Source organism: Lepisosteus oculatus, unplaced genomic scaffold (genome assembly GCF_040954835.1).
Source record: "Lepisosteus oculatus isolate fLepOcu1 unplaced genomic scaffold, fLepOcu1.hap2 HAP2_SCAFFOLD_40, whole genome shotgun sequence".
NCBI lineage: Eukaryota > Metazoa > Chordata > Actinopteri > Semionotiformes > Lepisosteidae > Lepisosteus > Lepisosteus oculatus.
Genome location: NW_027167934.1, coordinates 385,001 through 397,657, shown reverse-complemented (window position 1 = coordinate 397,657; position 12,657 = coordinate 385,001). Strand labels below are relative to the sequence as shown.

Below are 12,657 nucleotides of genomic sequence, written 5' to 3'. Positions count from 1 at the left end.
TGGTTGGCAATGCACCTGGCCTTACAAACTAGCCAGTGGGGCCCGTTCAGCTCCGGGCTCATCGCCTGCGGCTCACGGCTTGCGAGCGTGACCAATCCGTGCGATAACTCGGAAAACACCCGGCCACACTGTGCCGGAAACGACGCACTCTGGGAAGCCGCTATGCAAAGCGAGGTCCCAAGATCCCCTGCGGCCGGACACTTCCCAACCCCCAAAGAAAAGAGCGCCAATCAGACAGCCGGAGACCGAGGACTCGTGGAGCAGACTGCCACAATCGCCATAACAAGACCGATTGCGAGCATTTTTGTTTTCTCTCTTTGACCAGCCAGGCTGCGCCCCACCCGAAGGCAGGGAAGCACAAAAATTGCATGGAACTCCTTCATGCTCCTCTCCACGGAAATCTTTAGTAAAAGGCGAAAGATTTGTACGAGATGAAGAGAAACCAGAGTGCGTGGCTGCACAGCTGCAGGAGCCCAGGCCGCCTTCAAAGCCTCTGCCCTGCCGGTCGTGGTTGGCAATGCACCTGGCCTTACAAACTAGCCAGTGGGGCCCGTTCAGCTCCGGGCTCATCGCCTGCGGCTCACGGCTTGCGAGCGTGCCAAATCCGTGCGATAACTCGGAAAACACCCGGCCACACTGTGCCGGAAACGACGCACTCTGGGAAGCCGCTATGCAAAGCGAGGTCCCAAGATCCCCTGCGGCCGGACACTTCCCGCCCCCCAAAGAAAAGAGCGCCAATCAGACGGCCGGAGACCGTGGACTCGCGGAGCAGACTGCCACAATCGCCATAACAAGACCAATGGCGGGCGTTTTTGTTTTCTCTCTTTGACCAGCCAGGCTGCGCCCCACCCGAAGGCAGGGAAGCACAAAAATTGCATGGAACGCATTCATGCTCCTCTCCACGGAAATCTTTAGTAAAAGGCAAAAGATTTGTGCGAGATGAAGAGAAACCAGAGTGCGTGGCTGCACAGCTGCAGGAGCCCAGGCCGCCTTCAAAGCCTCTGCGCTGCCGGTCGTGGTTGGCAATGCACCTGGCCTTACAAACTAGCCAGTGGGGCCCGTTCAGCTCCGGGCTCATCGCCTGCGGCTCACGGCTTGCGAGCGTGACCAATCCGTGCGATAACTCGGAAAACACCCGGCCACACTGTGCCGGAAACGACGCACTCTGGGAAGCCGCTATGCAAAGCGAGGTCCCAGGATCCCCTGCGGCCGGACACTTCCCGCCCCCCAAAGAAAAGAGCGCCAATCAGACGGCCGGAGACCGAGGACTCGCAGAGCAGACTGCCACAATCACCATTACAAGAGCGATTGCGAACTTGCTTGTTTTCTCTCTTTGACCAGCCCAGCTGCCCGCCACCTGAAAGCAGGGAAGCACAAAAATTGCATGGAACTCATTCATGCTCTTCTCCACAGAAATCTTTAGTAAAAGGCGAAAGATTTGTACGAGATGAAGAGAAACCAGAGTGCGTGACTGCACAGCTGCAGGAGCCCAGGCCGCCTTCAAAGCCTCTGCGCTGCCGGTCGTGGTTGGCAATGCACCTGGCCTTACAAACTAGCCAGTGGGGCCCGTTCAGCTCCGGGCTCATCGCCTGCGGCTCACGGCTTGCGAGCGTGACCAATCCGTGCGATAACTCGGAAAACACCCGGCCACACTGTGCCGGAAACGACGCACTCTGGGAAGCCGCTATGCAAAGCGAGGTCCCAAGATCCCCTGCGGCCGGACACTTCCCAACCCCCAAAGAAAAGAGCGCCAATCAGACAGCCGGAGACCGAGGACTCGTGGAGCAGACTGCCACAATCGCCATAACAAGACCGATTGCGAGCATTTTTGTTTTCTCTCTTTGACCAGCCAGGCTGCGCCCCACCTGAAGGCAGGGAAGCACAAAAATTGCATGGAACTCCTTCATGCTCCTCTCCACGGAAATCTTTAGTAAAAGGCGAAAGATTTGTACGAGATGAAGAGAAACCAGAGTGCGTGGCTGCACAGCTGCAGGAGCCCAGGCCGCCTTCAAAGCCTCTGCGCTGCCGGTCGTGGTTGGCAATGCACCTGGCCTTACAAACTAGCCAGTGGGGCCCGTTCAGCTCCGGGCTCATCGCCTGCGGCTCACGGCTTGCGAGCGTGACCAATCCGTGCGATAACTCGGAAAACACCCGGCCGCACTGTGCCGGAAACGACGCACTCTGGGAAGCCGCTATGCAAAGCGAGGTCCCAAGATCCCCTGCAGCCGGACACTTCCCAACCCCCAAAGAAAAGAGCGCCAATCAGACGGCCGGAGACCGAGGACTCGCGGAGCAGACTGCCACAATCGCCATAACAAGACCGATTGCGAGCGTTTTTGTTTTCTCTCTTTGACCAGCCAGGCTGCGCCCCACCCGAAAGCAGGGAAGCACAAAAATTGCATGGAACTCGTTCATGCTCCTCTCCACGGAAATCTTTAGTAAAAGGCGAAAGATTTGTACGAGATGAAGAGAAACCAGAGTGCGTTGCTGCACAGCTACAGGAGCCCAGGCCGCCTTCAAAGCCTCTGCCCTGCCGGTCGTGGTTGGCAATACACCTGGCCTTACAAACGAGCCAGTGGGGCCCGTTCAGCTCCGGGCTCATCGCCTGCGGCTCACGGCTTGCGAGCGTGCCGAATCCGTGCGATAACTCGGAAAACACCCGGCCACACTGTGCCGGAAATGACGCACTCTGGGAAGCCGCTATGCAAAGCGAGGTCCCAAGATCCCCTGCGGCCGGACACTTCCCGCCCCCCAAAGAAAAGAGCGCCAATCAGACGGCCGGAGACCGTGGACTCGCGGAGCAGACTGCCACAATCGCCATAACAAGACCGATTGCGGGCGTTTTTGTTTTCTCTCTTTGACCAGCCAGGCTGCGCCCCACCCAAAGGCAGGGAAGCACAAAAATTGCATGGAACTCATTCATGCTCCTCTCCACGGAAATCTTTAGTAAAAGGCGAAAGATTTGTGCGAGATGAAGAGAAACCAGAGTGCGTGGCTGCACAGCTACAGGAGCCCAGGCCGCCTTCAAAGCCTCTGCGCTGCCGGTCGTGGTTGGCAATGCACCTGGCCTTACAAACTAGCCAGTGGGGCCCGTTCAGCTCCGGGCTCATCGCCTGCGGCTCACGGCTTGCGAGCGTGACCAATCCGTGCGATAACTCGGAAAACACCCGGCCACACTGTGCCGGAAATGACGCACTCTGGGAAGCCAGGCAGTTAAGACCAACTCTTAAGCAATCTAAACAGCACCAGCAGCGGGTGATTATTAACAAACGCCGCTGCACGAGTTAACCCACCTGCACACACTCCACCGTGCGGTACGCAGTGCTATTTTTACCATCTTTACCTGCTTCCCGCTGGTATTGAGTCTACTCCTTGAGAGCTCTACCTGGCGTTTTTTCCATTACCTCGTTTATTCTGGATATTGGACTCCCCTTCTGCCTTTTTGACTTTGGACCTCGCCTCTCACCTTGGACTGTTTGCCACCAGTGTTCTCCCTGGATTACGACTTACCTTACGCCTCTTGACCATGAAAGAAAGCAAAGCAGAGCAAAACAAAATGAACAAACGAAAACCCTCACGTCCCGCACTTGCATATAACGCCGTTATGTGCCCAAGCGGTATTGTACGTCATCCTAGCACTGCACCCCGGGGCGTACGGTATATGGGAACGAGCACACGCCACGAATCATCTCGAATCACTCCCTACAGCTGTAAGGCACCTTGAAGCGTGCACCCCCAACATTCTTCTTTGCGCATCTGTGTAAGGTAAACTCTTGAGGAAACTCTGAACCAGCTCTAAGGAAACTAATCCGATTAGACGTTACTTTGACTCATCCTTTAAGGGACCCTTGTTAATTGGAGAAATCAATGATTTCGAATGAATTCTGTATGCGTTAAAAGACAGCTATACACAGAAAACATGCAGGACACTTCTCATGATGTTTCCCAAGCCGAAACACAGTGCGTTTTTCCAAGCCATCTGACAAAGCCCGCCCACTGAAAACTGCAGCAAATCGTGTAAAGACGTTCAACTTTGTAACTACTGCACACACAGGAAGCAGAATAAATTCCTCTTTTCAAACTGTCAAAGGTTTGCTTTGCGAACACTGCAGGACATCGCACAATCTCTTTTGAACGGGGACAAACGATTTCTTATGGGGCACAGTAAGTACAGATGTTTAAAATGCTCCACTCATGCCGACGATGCAGCATGAAGAAGCGCAACCTAACGTTTGCATTCCTAGCAAATTCCTTTTATTTTTTGATAAATAAAGACAGTCTTGTTTAACAAACAACACACACAACATTTTACATTGTCAATTCAATTCAAATCAATGTATTTCTATATAGCGCCTTTCACAACAAGGTTGTCCCAAGGCACTTAACAATGCAAGTTGTTAAGAGCCTTGTGTCTAATATGCCGCCTAGGTTACGTGCTGTCTCTTTGAGGCAAATGTTTAAATCCTCTGAGTTAAGTGCTGAAGTTATAGTAGTCTTATCAGTATTGTTGCCTCCGATCAACAGATCCTCATTTTTCTCAGAGTTGAGTAACAAAAAGTTTTCACACATCCAAGTATTTCCTTCCTTAATGCATTTAACTAAACTGATAATAGAAGAGTTGTTGTTTGGTGTAAACAAAATGTTTATTTGAGTGTCATCAGCATATGAATGAAAGTTCATATTATTTTTTCATATTATCCTACCTAGCAGCAGCATGTAGAGAGAGAGAGCAATATTGGTCCCAGCACTGATCTTCTGGTACCCCAAATTGAACTGGTGACATTGATGAAGCAGTACAATTATTAGATATTTGAACATAATGAAAACGATGAGTAAAATGTGAAGTAAACCACTGAAGGACGGTTCCAGATAAGCCAACCTCAAACTCAAGCCTGTGTAACAAAACAGAGAGGTCAACCGTGTCAAAGGCAGCTCTAAGATCTAGAAGCACAAGCACTGTTGCATTCCCCGCATCAGTAGCTAAGAGAATATCATTTACGACTCTTGTTAATGCAGTTTCAGAAACCAGAATGAAATTTCTCAAGCATATTATTTGAATCCAGATACGATTGACGTTGGGCAACAACTATTCTCCCAAGACTTTTAGATTGAAATGGGACCTTTGAGACAGGCCTGTAGTTGTTAAGAACTTGTGGATCCAAATTTGACTTCTTAAGGAGCGGTCTAACAACCGCTACCTTAAATTGATCAGGTACAACGCCTGACGCAAGCGATGCATTCATCATACTAATTATAGGTCCTGCCAGTCCTTCGAGGGAATCTTTGACTAGCTGAGTGGGGATGGGATCTAGCGAACAGGTGGTTGACTTTGTCTTACGTCTGTGTTCATGAGTCCACCATAAGAAGAAATCTGAACAGGAGTGGTGATCATGCGAGGTCACCATGGAGGAAACCACTGCTCTCCCCCCCAAAAAAACCACCACTGCCCCTCTCAAGTTTGTTAAAGACCACATGGATGTTCCACAGCAACTCCTGGAACAATGTTCTGTGGACAGATGTGACAAAAGTTGAACTTGTTGGTAAATGTGCACAGCGTTATGTTTGGAGATAACAAAACACTGCATACCAACTCCAAAACCTCATCCCACCTGGGAAGCATAGCGGAGGCTGTACGGCTTGCAATCATCGAGGGACCGATGAATTCCAAGATGTATCAGGAAATTCTACAGCAGAATGTCAGGGTGTCTGCCTGTGATCTAAAACTCTAAAGACGCTGGGTCATGCAGCATGACAAAAACAAAGGAGTACATCAACAACAGAGTGGCTGAAACAGAAGAAATTCCGTATTTTGGGATGGCCAAGTAAGAGTCCTGACCCCAATCCAATTGAAGTGCTGTGGCGTGATCTGAAGCAGGCCGTTCAGTGCAAGACATCCCAAAAATATACATGAACTGGAACAGTTTTTCATAGAGGAATAGGCCAAAATACCTCCTAACCGCTGCTCAGGTCTGACCAGCCGCTACAGAAAGTGGGGGTTGAGGTTTTTGTCATAAAAGAGGTTCCACTAGCTCCTTAATATAAGGGTTCATGTACTTTTTCCATCAATGACCTTGATTGTTTAAACCATTTGGTCAATAAAGAAACAGCAATGTCAAATGTTGGGCGTGTGTTGTTTGTAAAATCAGACTCTCTTTATTAATTATTATGACTTAGATAAAGATAAGATCACATGTTAGGAGCCATTCATGCAGAAATCCACATCATTCCAATGGGCTGTTTACAAAAGTTTTTCTCCCAACTGTATGTGAGAGAAAAGCAGAGACGCTCACTGAGTAAGGTGGGGTTGCAGCTTCACAAATCACAAGGACATTTGTACACTCAAAAAGGGACAGGGGCACCCCAGATGGGACTCGAACCCACAATCCCTGGCTTAGGAGGCCAGTGCCTTATCCATTAGGCCACTGGGGCACACTGGGTTGGGTCGATCACGCTGATGAAGAGCCAGTTTTTTTTTTCCTTTGCTTTTTCAAAGGGATCCCCAAAATTAGGAAAGTTAGGCAGCAGAAGGTTTACTGTGACCTGAGAAGGACCGGCATCCAATCACGGTGGTACACACACACACGCTCTCACTCATCTGAGCTACACGGCTACCAAGATGATCTCAGGTGCGCCGAGCTGGTACGGAACATATTGAACTGATTGACGGCGAATTGTCTCTCAGACAGGCTTTTCACCTCTGAGCTCCCTGACTGACAGTAATCAGCTAGGTAGTGAAACAGTCAGCTGCTTCTAAGCCTTAAACAGCTGCATCTCGGCGCTTCCACAGAGAGATGATTTGAAAGCCAAACATCGCCCATTGGGAACACCTTACTATCACTAGTTTAAGAGACTCTTAAGGTCTTGCAGAGGTGCCTGTCTAATAGCATGCGCTTTGCAAGCTATAGGTGTTTAGGCTGAGGCAGAATGCCTGTTAACAAAATGTTTTTCTAAAGGGGCCTCGCACTCTTTTCCAAGCAATGGTCACCATCCCCACCGAGTGTCACAATGTAGTCATGTCCTAGGACATCACCTGTTAGTCTCCATTTGTCTGCCACCAACACTTTAGGTTACGGGGTCACAACCGCACCCCGGAGACCAGAGGAGCCGTTGGCGTTCTGGCGGCGCAGATTGGGCTGAAGGTGGGGCGCTTGAATCTCGCTGTTGGAGGCCGTCTGAAACTGACCCAAGCCTTTCCCTTGAATTAAATGTAAATAAGAAATGAACCCCAGATGCACATGGAATCAATCACGTGTTTCCTTTGAGCCGTTTCAGAGACTGCTCCAGAGTTTACCTTGCACAGATGCGCAAAGATTAATGATGGGGGTGCACGCTTCCAGGCGTCTTACTACTGTAGGGAGTGATTGAGACAATTCGTAGCTTGTGCTCATTTCCCTCTATTCCCCGTGTTACAGTGGTAGGATGACGTAAATTCCTGCTTCGACACGTAACGGGATTATAATCAAGTGGAGGAGCTGAGGGCTTTAGTTTTGTTTCGTTTTCCATGGTGTTCGTAAGCGCGCAAAACAAAACAAGAAAACAATCCAACTACTCCAACTACAGGCTGATCAAGGTATCTCCCCTGCCAGGTAAGCCGAGAGCCGCAGGCGATGAGCCCGGAGCTGAACGGGCCCCACTGGCTCGTTTGTAAGGCCAGGTGCATTGCCAACCACGACCGGCAGGGCAGAGGCCTTGAAGGCGGCCTGGGCTCCTGCAGCTGTCCAGCCACGCACTCTGGTTTCTCTTCATCTCGTACAAATCTTTTGCCTTTTACTAAAGATTTCCAAGTAAAGGAGCATGAATGAGTTCCATACAATTTTTGTGCTTCCCTGCCTTCGGGTGGGGCGCAGCTGGGCTGGTCAAAGAGAGAAAACAAAACCGCTCACAATCGCTCTTATTACGGCGACTGTGGCCGTCTGCTCTGCGAGTCCTCGGTCTCCGCCTGTCTGATTGGCGCTCTTTCCTCTGGGAGGCGGGAAGTGTCCGGCCGCAAATATGAAGCGTTACAGCAACGACATGCCATGAGACGATTGATAACGATTTCCATAGGATCCCCGCGGTTGCCTGGCAACCGTCAGCTTTGTGCAGTGGCAGTATCGTAGCCTGTGAGGTTTAGCCGAGGCACGATTATTGCTAGTTGAAAACTTTTCTCGTCAGAGCGTGACATAGTCTTGCAGGCATCGTGCTGTCTAACTGCAATACTATACCGCTGGAGGAAACAGCCTGGGTTCAATGAGCCTTGGAATGTGACTAGGAAAGTGAAGCCTTTTGAAAGAGGTAATGTCGACGCTTTTTTAACAGAGCACCAAAAAAACGTCTTTTTTGAAGGACTGGGCAGTGAGCATTGTTGGTTCAGTGGTAGAATTCTCGCTTCCCATGCGGGAAGCTCTGGTTCGATTCCCAGCCAAAGCAGTGGCTTTTGCAGCGAGTGGCTCCATCACTTGCATCCCCTTGCAACTCGCAACTGAAAACCCACTGAAGCAAAACAGGTGTTAGCCAGGTCAGTACCCGGATGAGGGTGAGCTACAGGGAAAAACAAAGTTTCCAGCTGGAAGCGGTGTTAATGGTGCCGGTGGGGGGGCGCTCACCCTGAGGTCTGTGCGGGTCCCAATCCCCCAGCATAGTGACGGAGACGCTGTGTTGTAAAAGGGCGCTGTCTCTTGGATGAGATGTAAAACCGAGGTCACAGCGTTCTGTGGTCATTAAAAATGACCACCAAAACCTTTGACAAAAGCTCTTGGTAATTGATGGTCTTCAATAATGCTTCTCCTTTAGGTACATTTTAAATCAGCTGAAAAATGCTGTGAAATGGGGGGTCACTTCACGCCAGTGTAGGATTTGGGTTACAAGAACTATAAAACTGCACGAGAAAGCCCGTACACTGAATTACACGGCTTTCAATTCAAAGGAGGGCAAAAGAAATTCCCTGAGTTCGATTTTTTGCAGCACAGAGAGGATTGCTGTCGTGAGGCTGGTTAGCTCAGTTGGTTAGAGCTAATAACACCAAGGTTGTGGGTTCGAGTCCTGTACGGGCCAGGTCCTTTTCTCCTCTCTTACAAAAGCTGTTAGGTTCCTTTCCGTGGTGAGATGGGTTGTCATGCAATGCTGCTACATAGTGCCGACAGACAATTAAATGACAAAAATGAAGAGAGTTAAAGCAGCTGGAAAGGTTTTCTTACAACTTTTGAGCTGACACAGTTTTGGAAAATGTTTTCTTCACGCTGCACTGTACCACATAGGCAGCCAAGAGTCTCCAAAACAAAACAGAATTGACAGTCATATAATGTCCATTAACCCCAGTTTTAAACACAGCATCATGTCTGCCATCATAAGAATATGAGTCCAAAATTTTAGAATATAGTCAGAATGTCTTCTAACCTTACCTGTGGTGTCTTTAATCCCTATTGCTCAATGCATGGTGTACGTACTGCATACATGTGTCTTGAGAATGAGGAATGGGCCCCTAAGACATTTACCTGTTTCACAAATGATCGGATTTTACTAGAGATTCTGTTTGGGATTCAGATGTGCATTCGGACAGCAATTCCTTTCAAGAAATGATACGTTCTGGATGAGGTCAAAGGTGCTGGAACACTGTATTTAGGATGTGTTTGCAGTGATTGTGTCTCCTGCTTCAACGCAGTGATATATAGATGTGCTCCTGTAATTTATTGGTACATGCCCAGGGCAGTAAGTAGTCTGAGGATTTATTTCCAGAAGGCATAGAGCAGTGAAACAGTGAAGTAGTGCAGCACACTGGATCATTATATTATTAGAATCTATTCTACCTAAATTATTACATTATACACAACTTGAGCTCTCAGCACCGTACTGAGCCCAGGTGTTTTTCTAAAGCTGTCAGGTGCAGTTCATTTACATTAAGGAAATCTCTTACTGGGTACGATTACAATGCAGTAAGTAGCACAGGCTACTTAGGGAGTAGGCTGATGTGTTGAAAAACAACCAGCGCCAGGCAGGAGTCAAACCTCCAAACTCCTAATCCATAGTCAGACACATTATCCATTGCACCACTGGCCCTGGTGTGACACTGCAGGACTGTAACCCAGTGAGCTTAGCACTGCAACTAGTAAAATATTACCCCCGGTCCATTCTTTTCCAAAAGTGAGAAACACCTGTTTTCTACATTTTGTCTGTTTTAAAACCATATCTCTTTAAACCAAACCAAGAGTTTGTCTTTTGCACTGATATTCTGATTCATTTCGATTTCAAAGAAAAAAAAAACATTACCTTCCAAAGCATCATAAAATTGTCCCTTCCTCCAGACTCTACTTCTCTTTTGTAGTAGTACAGCAGACCTTTCCAGGTGAGCAGATCACAGAGTCCGAAATGAGCTTCCTCCATCAAGCAAAGTACCTGAACATGACTCTGTCATCATAAAAGCGCCCCTGTAATAAAGAAATTAAATCCGAAATCAAGAGGGCAGTTGCCTGCTGAAGTTCAAGAAGTCATAAATTTTAACCTAGCAACACATTAAAGGCTGCATCTATACAAGTACGATTCTAGAAATGCTCACCAGATTACGTTTTAAGAAAGAACTGCGCCTCCGGTTCCGCCGAGATCTTAACTCGGATGGCAGGATTCAGAGTCTGGAGTGTGGAATGATGGCGCATGGAGGGTCCACATACTGTGGATCCCTCAGTGATCTTCCGCGTGTTCAAACCGCCAGCGTGTGACTCCCCTGTCCCCCTGACCTCATTGCTCTGCTCTCGCCTCTCTGCAGCTGAGCCCGACTCATGGTAAAGTGGAAAAAAATATGCCCTCAACGTGAGATTTACTCTGGAGTGAGGATAGTTGTTACCTTCTTATCGTTAAAACGGATGTATGTGATGTGGCGACTAGTTTCTTCTCCATTAGCAGGCTTAAGGTTAAAGAAAAAAACATTGCTGACTTCTTTTTTTTTTGCCAGCCGTGAGCGCTGATTAGCGAGGTTTGTATTTCATGTTTTGCAAGTTGCATCCATTTTAAGAAAAACAAGTCGTTCAAGACAGGAAATGAATACTTGCATTTAATTAAGTCTAGACGTATGCGGTTGTCCATACTGACCAGTTCTGTTCGAGAACACAGAACAAAAAAAGGCACCGCTGGGATTCGGACCCAGGATTTTCTGTTTACTAGACAGGCGCTTTAACCAACTAAGCCACGGCACCCCAGGAGTGCTGTCCTTTTGCAGCCACTTGGACACACCACTCAGACACATCTGCATTCGGTGTGTGCTCCGCCTGCTCGCTGAGCAAGTTGCCACCTTTACATACAATAGCAACATCGACACCAAGAGAAAGGATGACAAATGGCTTTTATCTGGAACTTTTCATGTCCAAGGAGCTCAATGTGCTTTCTGTGTACAACAGGGCCACTGAACTCCACACTGGCCACTGAACCACAGCAGTGGCTTGCTGGCTTGACATCTCCCAAGGAAAATGTTGAAATCGCATGTGGAACAGGAAAATGACCCTCAAGTATGAGGGAAAAAAAAGAAAAAGATCAACTGGAGTGCGCCAACCCATGTCAGGACAGCCCAGTTTCGTTGACGAGTTGGCCGAGTGGTTAAGGCGATGGACTGCTAATCCGTTGTGCTCCACACACATGGGGTTGAATCCCATCCTTGTCGCTCTCCATGTCTGACACGTGTGCCTGTGCGCCTTTGGCCCTCCTGTTGTTTGCTCCGGTACTAGAGCCGTACATTTCCTAGCGGTGGCTGAACATGGTATAGTAGGCTAATGTCAGTATCGAGCAGTGACAGTAACAGTATTTACGTGCCGCTGCTCCCAAGTGGCTCTGGTTTGAGACTGTGTTTTCACTTACTTGCAACGCAAACGGAGAAAGCGATTTTTGACAGTCTCTCGAGAGACTGCGCTAGGTGTTTAGGGATAGACTTTGTCAGTTCCCCCTGGGATGATGGCCTCTCAATTAGTTTGTGATTCCTCTAGACGTTTATACACTAGAAGCCTGCTTCATGGCTTAAATCCAAGCTAAGGAAACGAGTTAGAGGTCTGATGCAGAACTGCGAATTCAATGAACGGGAACACTACAGTACATTGCACTGTGTGTGTTAGGAAAGCTGCCCCCTTCTGTCCCTTGTCGACCGAACAGAGGACTGTAAAGGATACCGCCAAGAAACTTTAGGATGCTGGTTGGAATCCAGCTCCAAAAAAGCCCCTTTGGGTGTTATGTCATCAAAAAGTAAGAACAGCGAATCTCCCTTTAATCAAAAGCGCAACAGAACTGTTTTCCGTGGAGGAGGTTTCAGACCCGTAGACCTGTTTTATTCGTAGGGCAGGGCGCATTCCCAAACGCGAATCTCATGTTTTAGAAATGCTTTGGGCGGCGTGAAGTGAAAATAAGAAATGGGCTCCAGATGCACATGGAAGCAATCAAGTGTTTCATCCGAGCTGTTTCAAAGACTGCTCAAGAGCTTTCCTTTCACAGAGGCGCAACGATTAATGATGGGGGTGCACCCTTCAATGCGCCTTATGACTCTAGGGCGTGATTGAGACGTACGTAGCGTGTGCTCATTTCCCTCTATTCCCCGTGTTGCAGTGGTAGGATGACGTAAATTCCTGCTTCGACACGTACCGGCATTATAATCAAGTGTAGGAGCTGAGGGCTTTAGTTTTGTTTCGTTTTCCATGGCGTTCGTAA

The 12,657-nt window shown here is 48.6% G+C and overlaps 8 non-coding genes and 1 pseudogene across 8 annotated transcripts; 2 read left to right on the top strand and 7 right to left on the bottom strand.

Annotated features, from left to right (window-relative positions):
* Positions 1–334: 334 nt before the first annotated feature.
* Positions 335–451, bottom strand: LOC138228323 (U5 spliceosomal RNA). Its single transcript, XR_011185403.1, has one exon. It is a non-coding gene; the product is annotated as a U5 spliceosomal RNA (small nuclear RNA).
* Positions 452–842: 391 nt separating this feature from the next.
* On the bottom strand, positions 843–959 carry LOC138228373 (U5 spliceosomal RNA). Its single transcript, XR_011185453.1, has one exon. It is a non-coding gene; the product is annotated as a U5 spliceosomal RNA (small nuclear RNA).
* Positions 960–1,352: 393 nt separating this feature from the next.
* Positions 1,353–1,467, bottom strand: LOC138228399 (U5 spliceosomal RNA). The gene has a single exon (XR_011185479.1). It is a non-coding gene; the product is annotated as a U5 spliceosomal RNA (small nuclear RNA).
* A 391-nt stretch (positions 1,468–1,858) lies between these two features.
* On the bottom strand, positions 1,859–1,975 carry LOC138228317 (U5 spliceosomal RNA). Its single transcript, XR_011185397.1, has one exon. It is a non-coding gene; the product is annotated as a U5 spliceosomal RNA (small nuclear RNA).
* Positions 1,976–2,366: 391 nt separating this feature from the next.
* LOC138228316 (U5 spliceosomal RNA) lies at positions 2,367–2,483 on the bottom strand. Its single transcript, XR_011185396.1, has one exon. It is a non-coding gene; the product is annotated as a U5 spliceosomal RNA (small nuclear RNA).
* A 391-nt stretch (positions 2,484–2,874) lies between these two features.
* On the bottom strand, positions 2,875–2,991 carry LOC138228303 (U5 spliceosomal RNA). The gene has a single exon (XR_011185383.1). It is a non-coding gene; the product is annotated as a U5 spliceosomal RNA (small nuclear RNA).
* Positions 2,992–6,356: 3,365 nt separating this feature from the next.
* Positions 6,357–6,429, bottom strand: trnar-ccu (transfer RNA arginine (anticodon CCU)). The gene has a single exon. It is a non-coding gene; the product is annotated as a tRNA-Arg (tRNA).
* A 1,297-nt stretch (positions 6,430–7,726) lies between these two features.
* On the top strand, positions 7,727–7,843 carry LOC138228422 (U5 spliceosomal RNA). The gene has a single exon (XR_011185501.1). It is a non-coding gene; the product is annotated as a U5 spliceosomal RNA (small nuclear RNA).
* Positions 7,844–8,073: 230 nt separating this feature from the next.
* On the top strand, positions 8,074–8,153 carry LOC138228286 (U4 spliceosomal RNA; annotated as a pseudogene).
* Positions 8,154–12,657: the final 4,504 nt, after the last annotated feature.